Here is a 17,396-nt window from a genome sequence, read left to right as displayed (position 1 = left end):
TATGCCTACCTGTTGAATCTAAAAATGAATAAATACAATACTACTAAATCAATAAGCAACGTTACAACTTCTCAACACTAATTAAAACATAATTTTGTGAACTTTAACATTTTATATCAAAATGAGTAAAAGAATAAATGGTTTAATTGAATTTTTTTGTTATTATATTAATAACATCAAAAAAATTTTTTTTGTTGTATTTAATTTAATTTATCCATAGATTTTAAATTAAAATTTTTTAAATTAGATTTATTATAATAAAAAATAACTATATATTTTTTAAATTAATTTTTTTTAAATATAATATTATTTAGCTTAGCAATTTCATAAAGAAAAGATTATATAAAAATAAAAACACATTAAAAAATATAAATGTAAAAATAAGTTTAAATTTTTTTATTTTTTTAATAATAAATTAAATAACATAAAAATGCAAGTTTTTGATTTATGATAATTAACTTTTTAGTTATGGCTGCAGCATCGTTGTATTTATTGCTTATTATATTATAATCCAAATCTAACCACGATAAAAGCATAACCATCTTTCGGCATGCAACTTCAAAAAATGACTTTTGGTTTGGTAATTTTTTGATTCGATTGAATTTTTTACTTTTATAAAAAGCTTAGTTAAATAAATATTTAAAATATTATTCAAAAATATTAATTAATAATTAATCCTTCCGATTTTCTTTTTAATTCTTTTTCATTGGTTTAGTATTCTTTTAGTAAAATAAAATTTTAAAAAAAATTAAAATTGAATTCATTGGAAAATAAACCATTTTGGATAAAAAAAAATCAGCACAAACATCAATAACTAGAAGCAAGAGATAAGAATTTCTTAAAAGTGTCATTTCTAAAAAATTAAAATAAACCCCCAAAAATATAACCAAAAAAGTTATGTGTTGATTCCTGTCAATTCTGGTAAATTAGAGTTATTCAATAGAATATACAATCTATCTTTTTAAAAAATAATAATACCAAGATTGTAGCAATATTAAATGTCATTTTTTAAAAGGCAAAATAAAATTTGTAAAAAAAAAATCGCCCTAATTTATTAAATATATATTTAAAAACTTTAACGTCATCTATGAAATAAAATTATATCTATTTTACTTAATAGAATATCACCTATTTTTAAAAAATAAAAGCTTTGCGAATAAAAAACATTCAAAAATTTATAATTATTTAAAATAAAAAATAATTTTCTTTAAAATAAACATTATCATTCTTATTAATAATTTTATCCTTGCCCCCCTCCCTCCCTTTTACTATTTTCAAGATTTTCATTCATTTTATATAGTATTACTTTTTATTATATAATGTAACATTTAATACTCAATATAAATTCAATTATAACATGAAATAATTAAAAAATATATTATTAAAAAAATATATATAAAATTTAATTAAAAGGATAACAAAGTTTTTCTAGCAAATTTATATTATAATTGATTTATATTATATTTTATATCTTCCTTAACTTTCTTATTTTTATTTTATGATCCGCTCCGATGGAAATTTTTTTTTTTAAAAAAAAAACCAAATTAAAATCTTTTAAAAATAAAGATATCCTAAAAGTTTGGCATCTGTCAAACGAGTTTTAATAACAACGCATAAAAAGTGAAACGATCTGAAAACTGTACAAGGTTTAAGAAAATAAGATATAGTTACCTTTTCCTTTCCCTAAAACAATTCCAACAATTTAATTAATTAATAAGGATTTTTTTGTTAATTAACAACAAAAAATTGCAAAAGTAATAAATCATAAATGATAAGTTAATAATTTTTTAATTAAAATTTTATCAGAATGTAATCCATCTAGCCTGGGACTATACGCGTATTAATCGCTTTGCGCCTTTGGTTATCTCTACCTCCATGGCCAAGCCGAAAATCACTAAATATTTAATTTCGATAAACATTACATTAATTACTATAGTGTGTGTTGGTGTAGTGGATTTAATTCAAAAACTTTATTTTTATTTAAAACTTTAGGCCACAAACCTCCATCTCAGGCTACCCTCGAGAGTTTTGCTATAAAAAGAATATATTAAGATCAACAGATCGATGTATATTCGCAGAGCTATTTCCTGACTGTACTTTTATATTTACGCATAAGGCCAGATTTTTAAATTTTTTACTTGGAGCCCATCTTAGATTTTCTAAATTATAACCTTTTATGGCTCGCTTCGGAACTGGTTTATGAGAGAGCCATATTCCGGATCGAGATTGCTGGTCTCTAAAGTATACTTTACATATTCATTCATTTATTAAAACTAGAGATCTGCAAAGTTAGGCCAGTACCCGGCCCGAGTCCGGCCCGGCCCGAACGGACTTCGAACCGGGCTCGGGGCTAATTCTATTTAAAATAATCGGGTTCGGGTCAGGCCGGGCCTAATATTTTTAAAAAAAATTCGGGCCGGGTCTGGTCGGACCTTTTTTTAGACATATCTAAATTTATTAATTTTATATTGAATTTTTTATGTAAAATAATAATATTTGATTTTATTTATTGAAACTAAAAGATATATAACATATGTCTTTTATTTTGAGTAATTATAAAAATGAATTTCTATATTTAAATAAATTCGGGCCGGGCCGGGTCGGTAAATTTTTTAAAAAAATTACGGGTTCGGGCCGGGCCGGCAAACATTTTTAAAAAATTACGGGTTCGGGCCGGGCCGGCAAAAGTTTTTTAAAAAAAAATTCGGACTGGGCAGGGCTTGAAAAATTAGGCCCGATGCAGATCACTAATTAAAACTTTCTTTTTAAAAGAAACAACCCACCTTTTTATAATATTTAAAAATGTTTAAGTGTTATTTTATCAATAATTTGTATCAGAGTTGTTAAACGCTATTTTCAAAGTAGCGCGCTACCGCTATAGCTATTTGTCAAAAAAAGTAGCGCGCTACTTTTAAGCTACTTTTTATAAAAAAAAAATTAGATTTTATTTTTTTTTGCTTATAATGTAAATGTATAATAAATAATATATAAAAATCAACATTTATAAATATAAAAATATAGTTAGTTTATATTATAAAAAAATAAGCAATATAAATAAATATTTATTTTAATTTGTTGCATTTTAATAATATCATTTCAATATTATCATCCCCATGTCTAGAGCGACGATCAGAAAGTATAAGCTTTGCTTTACCAAATAATCTCTCGACACTAGCACTTGAGGGCAAGGGGGTATTTAATTTTATATATAAATTTTTAATATATGAAAAATTATCAAAAATATTCATTTCAATATTTTTTGATTGAAAAAAAAGATCAATTAGATTTTCTATTAAATCATCTTTAATTTCAAAAAAATTATTTGAGGATGTCTTCGTGGTAGATACTCGGCAATCTATGTTTGTTGGAGTAAGATTATTCAGCTTCGCCATTAGCCTATCGCGTTGATGTTTGGCATCATCGGAATTTATATATGGCCAGTTTAATTTAAACTTTGGATGAACCATTGCCGCTAAGACATTGTCATCATTGTATAAGTTTGGGAATCTAAAAGTTACAAAAATAGAGTATTTAAATATATCTTTTAAACATTAAGTTAGAATAAATCTTCAGTCAAAATCAAATCAATATAAATTTTATTTACCTTCTCTAAATGCCTTTTAACAGAGAGTCTACTAGGGGCTGGCATAAGATTAGATTATTCAATCTCTTTAATTTGGTATTTAGGATACTTAAAGTGGGAACATAATACCCCATCTCCATATTATCCTTCCAAAATTTCAAGGGAAACAGCAACATATTGCATAACCTAAAAAATTAAAATGATATGGAAATGAATCATTATTAATTAGAATTACTTCTGTATACTCTTTTATAAAAGTATGCTCTTCATCGTTAATATATTCAATTTCAACAAGATCACAGAGATAATTAATCTCTAATCTTCTTTCCTCCAGAAAAAAAGCGATTAGTTTTATTGCTTGGTATACAGAATTCCATCTTGTACGATTAGGGGTTAATAATTACCTCCCTAATTTTTTTTTAAACATGTCAGAACTTTTAGGAGATTTGTTCTGCTTATTCCATAAAGTTTGATATTTATAAAATGTCGATCTTGACACCCTTTTAAAATCTTCATCATTTAAAGCTCCTTCAGCATCTACTGTTGCTATCAAATTTAAATTATGACAGGAGCATCTCTGATGGCTGGGTAACATTGTGGAGTTTTGAAGATCCTATAGAATATTGATTAGATTAACATGTATTATAAAATAATTTAAACCTTCTTCTAAGATCTCATTAATATCATTGGCATCAACACCTATTTCCTCTTCTTCCCAAATAGGCTCTAAAAATATTTAATCAGATCAATTTATAAATATAAATAAGTTTTTAACTTCTGTTATGTGTCCAACTATCTGCCGTGGTACATACATAAGATACATCTGATAACTCTACTATTAGAGCATCTTTCATCACTTTGAAGTTGTCGGCTATTTTATTCATAAGTGTCTGGCGACATAAAACTGTTGTGCCAGGGAATAAAGTTTTAATCATCATAGTAAATGATGGATTATCAACCAAGGACAACGGCTGAACTGTGTCAATAATAAAATCAACAATTACTTTATCAGCCAATTTTTGTGAAATATTGGCATGTTAATTATCAGTTAATTTGGTTTGGATAGTATTTGTCTTTTTGAATGAAGATTCTCCTATACCAAAATTTTTTATATGTTTCACTATTTCCTTATAGCAATTGGCGTGAACAGTCTAATAAAATAAATAATATTATAATGTAAAAATAACAATTTACCTTTAGGTGTTTCTTCAGGTTATAGCTACTCGATTGATTTGATGATATATTTTTTTTTACATTTTCACAGGAATTTGAATCGAGATTTTGTTTTAATATTTATTTTAAAAAATTTTTCAAATCTAGGGAATGGGAAATCGTTATTAGAGCTATTAAGTACATTTTCTTCCATTGAATCTTCCATGTCTGAATCACTTTCAAGGATTTGGATATCCATGGGCGATGCCATTTTAGATTATTAACACAGATTGAAAATATAAATTAAAAATTGAAAATATATTTAAATTATAAAAATTATAATTAATTATGATATTATATTTAAATTTTCATGTTTATACTTACATTCATTATATTTTTTTAGCTACTTTTAAAAAAAGTAGCGCGCTAAAAAATTAAATAATTTTAAAAAAAGTAGCGACTATTAGCTATAGCTACCAAAAAAGATAGCGCGCTTCTTTAACAACTCTGATTTGTATAAATCAATTTTAAATAAATAAAGCCAGATTTATAATATAATTGAAATTATTATTTGTTGTTTATATTTATATAAATATTATATTATAATATTTTACTTTATTATTACGTAACAATATTTTATTTAGGAAAATATTTTTATAGAAAGAAGATACAATATTCAATACAATAAATGATCTTATTTATAAAATATTGTTTTAAAAAAATATTCAAATGTTGTTTTGCTTGTAGTTATTCCTAAAACAATAAACCCATGGTTATAGCAGTATGGGGAATATAGGGGCTTGAACCCCCTAAAAAATTTGAAGAGTCCCCTGAAATTTTGAATTTTTATTATAAAATACCTAAAAATCATGATATAATTAACTAAAAAAGGTAATTTTAAAAATTATTAGATAAAAATAGGTCATTTTCCTAAATCCACTAAATCAGGTAATTTAAAAAAAATAATTTTTTGAACATTCTGAGATTATAATGATAGCAAGGAAGAAAAATAGATAGCAAATAACAAAGATGAGGGATTGAATAAAGAGATGAAGGTGATATAGTTGAAATTGAAACTATAGCTTTGTGCCTATTTTTTTTAGATTCGGCCCTGTTAAATTTTGTCAACCCGATCCTAAAATTTATGAAGGTCAGAATCTGATGTCTGAATAAAAAAATTTCATAGCATGTCCGGGTTTGACCACCGAGGGAATCTTTGTCCGAAACCGCCTGATTTAAATAATAATCCAGTCGTATTTAGTATAAAGATAATGACAATCTCACTTCTTCGTATGATAATAGTTGAGACGATGTCGGATCAGGCGATAAAGGCCTCGTGGTAGGGGACTTACTATTTTTCTGGAGGGATGTTCGACCCCTAAGGTGGTTTCTCTATTAGAGCCTTTTCCTTCTTTTTATCAAACCCCTGCTTTTGTAATCGAAGAAGGGAGAATCAAAGTTACATCTGAGGCTGGAGTTTGTGCGAGAGGAATGATGAGAAAATTCTAAAATTTAGGAGTTGAAGTGTGTGTTTGGGGAATGAAGAAAAATAAGTTAAAAAATTTGCTTGAGGAATATTTTTGAAATAAATATTATAGTGTAAAACTAATATTTATTTTTTCTTAAGGATTATTTTTGAAATTATTATAGTGTAAAACTAATATTTATTTTTTTTTCCTCGCAATTCATCTTTATTTACGTGAATATGTCTATTTTATAAATCGTATACTTTATTTGAGGTATATTTGTATTTATATTCGAATATGTTTTTTTTTAAATTTCTCCCAACCCCTATATATATAGATAGATAATCATGAGGTTTTAATAGACGTTTTTGAATTAAATAAAGCTGTGAGTATTATATGTTATAGCATTATAAAGGAAGAACATATATTTTTTTTAAATATAAAATTAATAGAAGCGTCGAACGTAAACAATGTTTAGAATAAAAAAAATTAAATTTATGAAAATATCATGAAAGTAGCAAAGGGAATCTATGAAAGAGAGGTTGGTAATTTTGGAAGAAATATGATAGATTATACGCTGGAAGATATAAAGTTAAGATAGTTAGAGCGAATAATTACGGTAAGAAGTCTTTATCATAAGTAAAGAGATTCTTTCAGGCTTTTAGCAATACACCGAAAGTTAAAGTAGCCTATATTATTAAAGAGTGTGTAACCCTGCCGAAAAAAAGCACTATTTTTCAATTGTTAAAAACGAATGGTTTATGTGTAAGAATTGGAGATCTGCAATTACAGCCCCCTGTTAAGATTTATGAACAAGTTTCCTGGCCCGCTAAAATTTTACAGGTCTACCCCACCGATAAAAAATTTTTATACGAATTTTCCGGCCTTCACATTTTCATTACATTATCTATATCTAATTTTTTCACTTTTTTCACAATGACAAGAGCGCTTATATCTCTGTATGAGTATCTATACCTAAAATAACCGTTTTATAAATCAAATATGTCGTTTGTAATTTAATTATATCATTAATAACTTTTTAATTTTTTTGTGAATTTACTATATTATTTATAGTTTCATATTTTAGTTAGACAGCTCTTATACTACAAAAAAATAACCATATTGTACTTTAATTTCAAATAATATTAATCAAAATATTAGCTTGAAATTCAAAAAAAACGTTAAAATTTTAATGGGTTGGCTTAATAAGCAATAATAGTATGATCAATTAAGTGTAAAATAATATATTTAACGAGAATTCAACAAAAAATATATATAAATTTAGTTAACTCTTTAGCTTATTAAAAAATAATTATTATAAAACATCTTTTACCAATACGGTTTCAATGCATCCTAAAAATATAGAGATTTTAAAATTTTATTTCATGTTAATAACATATAGTTGGCAACCTGTTGCATATTTTAAATCGAGGCGAACCGAGGACCATTCTCTAATCTTTTCCATCTTTGCAGGGAACGGTTGCAAATTTCTCAAAGCCTTTTAATGTAGAAATCTTGACCAGTTGAATTACATTATCTGTCGGCTGTCGGTCTCAGGTTTAACTGTCATGTCCAAAGGCGCCACTCTCATTATTGTAAGCGATGCCGAGGATTGTTGGTAGACTTCAACTTTATTTATATAAACTTCATCATGACTTTTCCATTTTATCAAATGTAAAATTAAAATAAATGTAAATATAAATTAATTTAACAAATATATATTATTACTTTATTTTATACACTATATAACATTAAGTATTAATTCTTAGAATTTGCTAAACTTTTAAAATTTCCATTATTTTATTAATTTTCGAAAATATTAGTGCAAAATTTGGTATCGTCCCTCTAGTTCGTATTATTTTTTTTAATTAGGTGTTTTGTCGTTTTGCTAAAACTTAAATTTTTCCATTGATTCCCAAAATTCCTAAGTAAGTTAATTATAAATTTTTAAATATATTATAAGTTTATTTAATATTTTAAATATATTTATAGTTAATTTTATATTTTAAATATAATTATAGTTAATTTTTTATTTTAAATATAATATAGGTTATTTAAATATTGATTCCCAAAATTTCTAAATAAGTTAATTTTAAAATTTTTTAAATATATTATAAGTTTATTTAATATTTTAAATATATTTATAGTTAATTTTATATTTAAAATATAATTATAGTTAATTTTATGTTTTAAATATAAAAGTTATTTTAATATTGATTCCCAAAATTTCTAAGTAAGTTAATTTTAAAAATTTTTAAATATATTACAAGTTTATTTAATATTTTAAATATATTTAGTTAATTTTATAGATTTTTAAATATATTGTAAATTATTTTAATATTGATTCCCAAAAATATTGTTAGTTAATTCAAGTAACTATGAAGATTCAAGAAGTTAGAGAGAAATCACAACAAATATCAAAGCTTATAAATTTAGAAATTAAAGTATATATTATTTAATTCACATATATTAATTTATATTTTTAAGAAAACTAAACATTATAAAGATTGTATATTTTATGGTGGATATCAATATATATAGCATAAATCTGGAAAGATCGCAATTTATTACACCTGTAGACGAAAAATATTATTTTATATTTTTAATTTGTATAAAAGATAGAAAATAATTTAAAATAAAAGTTATAAAAATGTATCCAATGCCGATATATAAAATGTAACAAGATAAATATACTATATATTACAAAGTATCGTTTCTGTGATATTTCAAAATATTTCAGGGCTGGTTTGGATTCTTTTTAATACAATTTCCATTTACTCTATTAAATGGAATGTTTTTTATATTCTATTTCGGGTTTTTAAAATTTGGTCATTTTAAATAATATATTTATTTTTATAAATTATTTTTAACAAAATTTGATATATGAGATGCCAATAAATATTTATACGATCTATCGTGAGATTTTTAAACTGGTCAAACATTTTCACGACATAGTAAAGATAGATTTGATTTTTGCACGGGTTTGTAAATCTCTGATATACTCACTATACAATTATTATTTTAATGTAATGGGGGAAAAAAATTCATTAAAATTTAATTATTAATTATATTAAAAAATTCTTTTATAAAAAATTTCTAGCTCAAAAATAAAAACTAATTAAATTGTCTTTTCAAAAAAAATCGAATATATATCAAAATAATGAATATTATGATTATAAGATCAATTTTAAATATATCATATATATATATATATACATTAAAAAAAATCATTAATAAATTTAATTTAATTTTTTTAATAAATTTAAATATGAAATTGTCTGAACATATAGAAATATATATTTTTTTAATTCATCACACGTATTTGTTACTGAGTCCAATTCCAATTTAATTACAATTTTATAAGTATATACTTAGTGTGGTGATACTGGTTTTTGTACGGTAATATTTATAATTTGTTAAAATTTAAAGCACATTCATTCCTTTTTGTATAATCTTATTTGGTATTATATGTAAATATAATGTTTATGGCTACATAACATATTATGATTAGTTAAATAATTTATTAATCAGGAAGTAAATTTTTTTAAAACGAATACTAAAAATTATTGAAATTCATTTATTTATAGTCTAAATCGTCTTGTAAAAAGTTGAGATTTTATTATTATGGAAAATCTTGACATAGAGAGTTAAATTTTACGTTATATTTATGATTTTAAAACATTGTAAATTATTGTCAAATTATTCTTACAATCAGTGGCCTTCTACAACGGCGTTGGTACGAAGTAACTGCTTCTTAAATGAAAATAGATACTTTTTTGAAAATTTTTCATTTTTGAAAAAAATAAATAAAAGAGATTAAAATCCAAATTTTATTCTAATCTATTGTTGGATAATAATATAAATACTCTTCTTGAAACCAAGAAAAATGTGGCTTGAAAAAAAATCAAAAAGAAACAGAATCTACTAATGCTTTTCAATTATGAAGGTTCATATAATGATTCTAGAAGCAATAACTTTGTTTGTAAAATATATTGAAAATGGTAAAATGCCTTAGCCGGGTGAAAGATTAATCGATATATATTGTAAGGGTAACACTACTGGTTTCGATTTAAAAAAATATATAATATGCAAACTTAGATTCATGAATCTACCCCTAGAATTTTTAGTTGGGAAAAGCTATGATGGTGTTTCAAACCTAAAGGGGAAGATCAATGAAGTAAAGGCTTTAATTGGAGTTGAAGCTCCAACTTTTATTTGGGGTTATTGTCATCGATTAAATCATTGTTAAAACTAGTGTTAGGGATCTTAGATGATATTTGTATTTCAAAGATATAGAAAAGTATTTTAAATCATTGTTAATCTTATTAGATATTGCCACTAATTTTTGGAGTGTTTTTTCAGAGGCACAAGGTTTCATGAAAGGGAGAAATCTATCTTTTGATTTTGAAAGTTCTAGGCTTCAAACATTATAATTCATAAGGGAAAGGTTCATTATTAAATATTATAAAATTTTATTTAAGATTTAATGACGAATCAATGAAATTTTTAAATCAAATATCATTTTTTACATCAAAGCGAATGCTGAAAGATATTTGTTAAGATGATATCGAGGATATTTGTTAATTTTACTATTTCAATTCGATCAAGTTTTTTGAAGTAATGTATAGATTTCGAAATATTTATATGATGCCTAAAAGTGGGATTTAATTATCACACATGACATGCAGGTTAAAGAATCTAAAGATTTGTTAGATTCTGAGGATTGTAAATTTATTCTATTAAAATATTTATATTTATACATAGCTTCTTCTAATAATTCTGACACTTATGATTCAGACTAGAAAAACTATTCGTTTACTTTCTAATTTTTAATCAATTTTCCATATATATTTATTACCTATATCTCATATACTACCGAAAGGTTAGTGAGTAAAATTAAACTAATTAAAAGAATACTTCGTAATACTATGAACAAACTTTTTCTAAATTATTTAACCATTTTACCCATGGAACAAAATTTATTTAAATTATTAAATATTGACGAATATATATATTCTTACGCTTTCTCTTCCCCCATTTAAAAAAAAAATTTTCAGATGTAAATTTCTGGAGTATTCTGCTTTTATCGTTCAGAAAGTGTTTAGGCCACTTCATAATCGCATTCAAAATATTGTAAGAGGCAAACTTTGGGTATCTATTTTCGAAGGAAATTTTGTCGGCTGGTTAAATGTCAGTCTTTTGAAGGCTTTTGGCCGAATTGGTATTAACTTCTTTTTAAAAAAAAATTTTTTTACCCCTATACTTATTTTTTAAGAAATATTATTTATAATGACAAATTATACCTATTTGTGGTGGGAGTTAGGAGGGTAGGTTTAGTGCTATTTTGTCCTTTCCAGGCATGGGTTATATATTTTTAGGCCCAGCCAGGATTTTTTTAAAAAAAAAGTTTTCGGCACGATCTGCATTTTTAAAATATATTATATTTATTTTTAATTTTTATATATAATAATAGCTATTTAAAATAATCGGCCCAACCCAGCCCGGTTTTAAAAACATATTTTTAGGCCCAGCCTAGGTATATTTAAAAAAATAAAATATTTATTTTTAGTGATTTTTCAGTTTTGTTTAGTAACTAATTGATATATAATATAGAAGGTCTATGTTCTTACAAAAAAAATTTAAGTTTACATCAATAATCCTATAACTGATTGATAATTTTAATAATAAATAATATTAAGATGTGACAAAAATGCAAATTTAATTTTTTTTTTAAATATTAGCCTAGACTTATTAGCGTTAACCTTAGGTCGCCAATTACAAAGATAGCTTTCGATTTAATATTAGTCAAAATTTACTGATCATTTGATTTTGTTATACAATAAAAGTAAATAAAGAAGGGGTATTTATCAGGGACGTCATTAGCTAGATACTTTAGAGCACCAATTAGCACCTTATTTTTAAAAAATTAACATCCAATTTTTAAATAATCAGCACCCTTTTGAAAATATATTTTATAAAGCTATCCTACGAAATTTTAGGACTTATTTTAAATAAATTATATCTCTGGTGACATTAAATCATTTTATTATAATTATTTTACTTTCTCCTATTACCTTAAAAACAAAATGATTAATTAAAATATATTATGTATGAAAAAAGGTGGTGATGATAGCGTTGAACGTTAATAATTTTTTATGTTATAAAATAAGATAGCGTCTTAATTTTTACTTATGTTCAAATAAAATTGATTTTCTCGTGTGGCGTAGGTGGCCTAGTCGTTGAGCGCATATTATCTATCGTTCAGTTGGGTTCGAATCCAGAAATGGATTTTTCTGAAGCCAACTAGACTAGATGATTCTAAGCTACGAGGTATGATATATAGAATACCGAAGGTGACCCTTTGATTCCATTAATATAAATTAAAATATAAATTAGTCCTATTTTAGCTGTTATTTAGCAATTCATTACCCGAAAAAGGTTATGAAATATATTTATAATTATTTATTAACATTTTATAAATCATTATTTTATTAGATGATCCCACACACCAAAATAAAAGAAAACCTAATAGAATGCTGTTGACTTCTGAGAGAATTGGTGCTTCTGAAAATTGCGAAATAGCGAGAATTATTTTTTTTGTGTTTTATTTTTGATTTAATTTATACTAAAAAAATATAAAATCGAATTTCATCTATTTATAATAAAATTTATAACTAATATAATTAATGTCATTCACAATTTAAATTTTGAATGTCATTACCAAAACAAAACAAGTAAAAAATAAAACAATTTAAATTTTTAATGTTATTATCAAAACAAAACAAGTAGTTTAAAGGAGAATTATAAATTACAACTACTTAACATTTCACTCTTTTTTTTAAGTTTTCGCCCTCTGTCTAACATCTTATCGTTTGTCTTGCTTACCGGTTTCTTCATCATTTATTGTCCGTTTATCCTTTGTCGATCTTGATAGTTATCGTTAGTCATCACTAGTATATTTCATTAGTTTTGATCTACAAAAAAAAATCTTGTTTATATAGTATAAGCTATTGAAAGTTTATTTAAAAGAAAAATATTTTATATTTACCCTTTTTTTATATTCATAATGAAATTTTCGAATTTTTTAGGCAATATTATATTTCTGAATGGTCCTTGACTGTTAAGACTCTGATCTTGTACTTGTATACTTTGATTCCGTACTAGTTCATCATCACTTCTTCCCCTTCTAAAATTAGTATAAGGTATTGTATTATTAACATTTGTTTTTAAATCTGTTTTACTATTATTAAGGGGTATAATGTTCGTTGACCTTTTTTTAATCTGGTCCAAATGTCTTTTTATAATTTTATTTCCAATATCTATTTCATATTATAAATTCCCATCTTTACATGTTACCGTACCTTTGTCTGCTTTTCTTGAAAGTTTTATACCAAACTTTGTCACCCATCACGATATTTCTATTTGACGATATATTACGATTAAATTCATTCACTTTATCTTCTTGTTGTTTAATTAAATCCCATCTGGTTCTTATAGTTCTATTAAACATCACTTCATTTGGTATCTTGTTGGTTGTTGCGTTTGGTGTGTTACGATAATTAAATAAGAACTTTTCTAAAGCTATATCTAAATCTATTTTATTATTACTTTCTATATTACTTTTCATGCTTATTTTCATTGACCTTATCATTCGCTCACACAGACCATTGGACTGTTGGTGGTGAGGCGCGGTGAGTATGTGTTCAATTCCATAATCTTCGCAAAATTTCTTAAATAAGTTACTAGTAAAGTTAGTTCCATTATCACTGATTTTTTCAGATATACCAAATAAGCTGATTATTCATCAATTCTTTAATTGTTGACTCAGAGGTTATGTTTCTCATTCTTCTAATAATAGGGAATTTGCTAAATGCGTCAACACATACCATAAAATTGCTATCTTCAAATTGCGCAAAGTCGATGTGCACGCGTTCGAATACTTTTGTTGTTGTTTCCCAAGGGTTTTGTATATTATGAGGATAGTCTGCATATTTATTACATGCATCACAATTTTTAACCTCCCGATCTATTTGTGCATATAAACCAGACCACCACAAATAATCTCTCGCAAGATTTCATTTTCATAGCACCCTTTGCCCTTTATGTAATTCTTGCAATACTTTCTCATATTTTTCGGTATTATGATCCTATTTTCTTTAAAAAGACAATCTTTAATTAAGCTCAGTTCGATTTCCATATTTTTATATGTTTTATTCTTTATCTGTACATGATTCTTTATATTGTTATTTACTTCCATTAATTCTATATCAATATTAGTTTCTTCAACTATTCTTTTAAAATTTATTGGTAAGTCCCAAAATTTGTCATCAATTATTTCACCATCTATCTTTTGTACCATCTCTTCTGTGTTGATTTGGGGTAATCTTGACAAACAATCCGGTACTATATTTCGTTCCCCGGGTCTATGAATTATCGTAAAGTCATAAGCACCCATAGCCAAACTCCACTTTTGGAGTCGCATTGATATGGAAGAACTGTCCCTGAGTTCCATCGTAAATATATAAACGAGTGGCTTGTGATCTGTGATTATTGTAAATTTCGTACCAATTAAATATTCTTGAAATTTTTTTACCGCGTATATAACAGATAAAGCTTTGTATAATTTAACTCTGATTTTAATAATGCTCTTGACGCGAAAGCAATGGGTTTTTCTTTATCATCACCCTCAATATGAAAAAAGACTGTGCCTAGACCTTTCTTTGACGCATCAGTTGCAATGCCGACTGGTAGATCCGAGTTATAAAAATTTAACGTAGGCGGAGTAATTATCAGTTTTTTTAGGTCACCGAAACTTTCTTGATGTGTACTATCCCACAACCATTTATCTTCATTAACTACTTTGTATAAGGGATCAGCTATGTCCGCAAAATTACATAAAAATTTAGAGGGTAGGAGTGGGAAGATATGATTTGGATTTATAATTTCAATTTATTTGTTAATCTAATTTTGTTATGACAATCTTTTATGCTAATTTTAATATTGATTCCTTTATTTGCAAGAGTGTAAACAGCATCTATATGGCAAAATATTAACTGGAAGCAAACTTTAAAAACCTCTACCCTCCCCCCTCCTCCTAAAAAAATCTACGTTTTGATTACAAATTTTTAATTGTATCCTTTCATTTATTTAAAAAAAATAATTTAAATTATCAATACTCTACTATAAAATATAAAAAAACGGTGCGTGAAAAAGCATTATTTTTTAGAATATGATTAAATTAATTCCTCTCATTTACGATTAATGCGTTATTAGTATTGTTTGGCATGAATATGAGCTTGCTGAGAAATATTTATCTTTTTAAATTTAAGAATATATGAGAAAATTGTCCAGAAACAATATTTATTCAAAAAATGATGACTTAGATGAGACTAGAATTTACAAAAAAACATATTATGAAGGTATCTCTAAATTAATCTGCAATTTTTAAAATTCCAGTTGGCTGCAGAGATTTAGGAAAAAATAAAAGATTAATTTCACACAATCTGCAATGAAAGAGGGAGTACAGATCATAACTTAAAAAGTTTTGCTCATTTTTTGCAAATAATTTAATTTATCTTATTTTCTAAAAGGATATAATGCAGATAGTTTAGTGAATAATGTTATAAAGAGATACCTGATCCTGGTTATTTATCTAACAAAGCAAAGCAATGAAATGAATGGATATAAAATCTTAACCAGTATGCATATGCAAACTCGAAGGACCAAGAAGGCTAGAAGCCATTGTGGAAAAGCAATTATTTAGGTATGATGAGGTCTAATGATTATTTACAAATATTTTCAAATATTAATTTTATAAAAAATTATTTATCTGATCATATATTCAAACCAATAAGAGAAAAATAAAATGTCATGTGTGTATACAATATAGAGCATAATCCTCAGAAAAATATTTTAATTTTGGAATGAGTAAATCAAAGTATTGGATTATCTTTTATTCACTCGTTGGATTTATTTATCACTGATTGATTTTAATTTATTTTACAGGGCTTACTCACATAATTTAAAGAATTATTTTAGCTGACATGTTAAAGTTACTTCTTAGGAATTTCTTTAATTTAAAATATTATTCTCAGAATTCCTTACTAATATAGGATCCTCCACTAGTTTATCCTTACCCGACTAAACATATTATTATTAAGGTACCCTGCGTTTAGAGAGATTATGCTTTGCTTCCAAGCGAACGACGATATGTTTACTATGTTGTTCAATTACTATAGCATTATTTAATTTTTAAATTCTTCATATGGCCTTTTTGCATAGCTTAGACACAAATAGCAAGAAATGCGAAAAATTGGATAAGTGCGAAAGAATAAATTTTTCGGCCCCAACGCTTCTCTATTATCCGATTATGACTGTATACCAAAAAATAAAAAAACTTGCAAAAGTGTCACTTGCCACATCTCTGAAATGTGTCAAACATCTCTCATTTTTGAAACGGGTAATTCGATAACTAATTAATAATAGATCTATAATAAAAGGATCAAATAAATTTTATACCAATTCTAAAATTTAATTGACAACAACCCAATAAATTTGCCTTATCACTCTAGTCTACATCCCTATATCTTTTCTCTGCCTTCTTACAAAATATTGAAGGCAAAATGCTCCTACCCCCCCCCCCCCCCATACCCCATCCCTCTTATGCAGACGCTGGTAGTATGGGGTAGGTAATATCATAATTGGCTCATGAGAGTGTATAAATAAAAATACATGTCTTACAAATATCTTTCAGGGATTATAAAAAGTAGGGAGTTAAATAAATTGGTGGTGAGACGGGGGGGGGGGGGGGTAGAGTGGTAATGTATCTCTTATATAATATCTGCTCAGGTAGGTGCATTTCCTAAGCAATCAAAGTTTCATAAAAATTAAATATACTTTCATTCTGACTAAGTTTCAAAAATGGCCAATAATTTTCAAATAATGTTTTTGCTTGATTTTCATTCTATATTAAACGTTCCAAGTCTTTGATATTTTAGAAATCAATCTTATCTATTTAGCAACAATAGCGTCTCTATTGTTAGATCCTTCAACTTGGGGATATGGGTTCTCACTTTTCAAGAAGAATTCTTATTTCCAAGAAGAATTCTTATTTCCGAAATTAACAAATATCTTCTAAAATTACCCAAAGAAAATCATGTTTAAACAAACTTCAAGGAGGCTTGTATCTTCTCATA

Source organism: Gordionus sp. m RMFG-2023, chromosome 5 (genome assembly GCF_954871325.1).
Source record: "Gordionus sp. m RMFG-2023 chromosome 5, tfGorSpeb1-WG-v2, whole genome shotgun sequence".
NCBI classification, from domain to species: domain Eukaryota; kingdom Metazoa; phylum Nematomorpha; class Gordioida; order Chordodea; family Parachordodidae; genus Gordionus; species Gordionus sp. m RMFG-2023.
The sequence above is the reverse complement of the archived record's forward strand: the minus strand, read 5'-3'. Positions refer to the sequence as shown.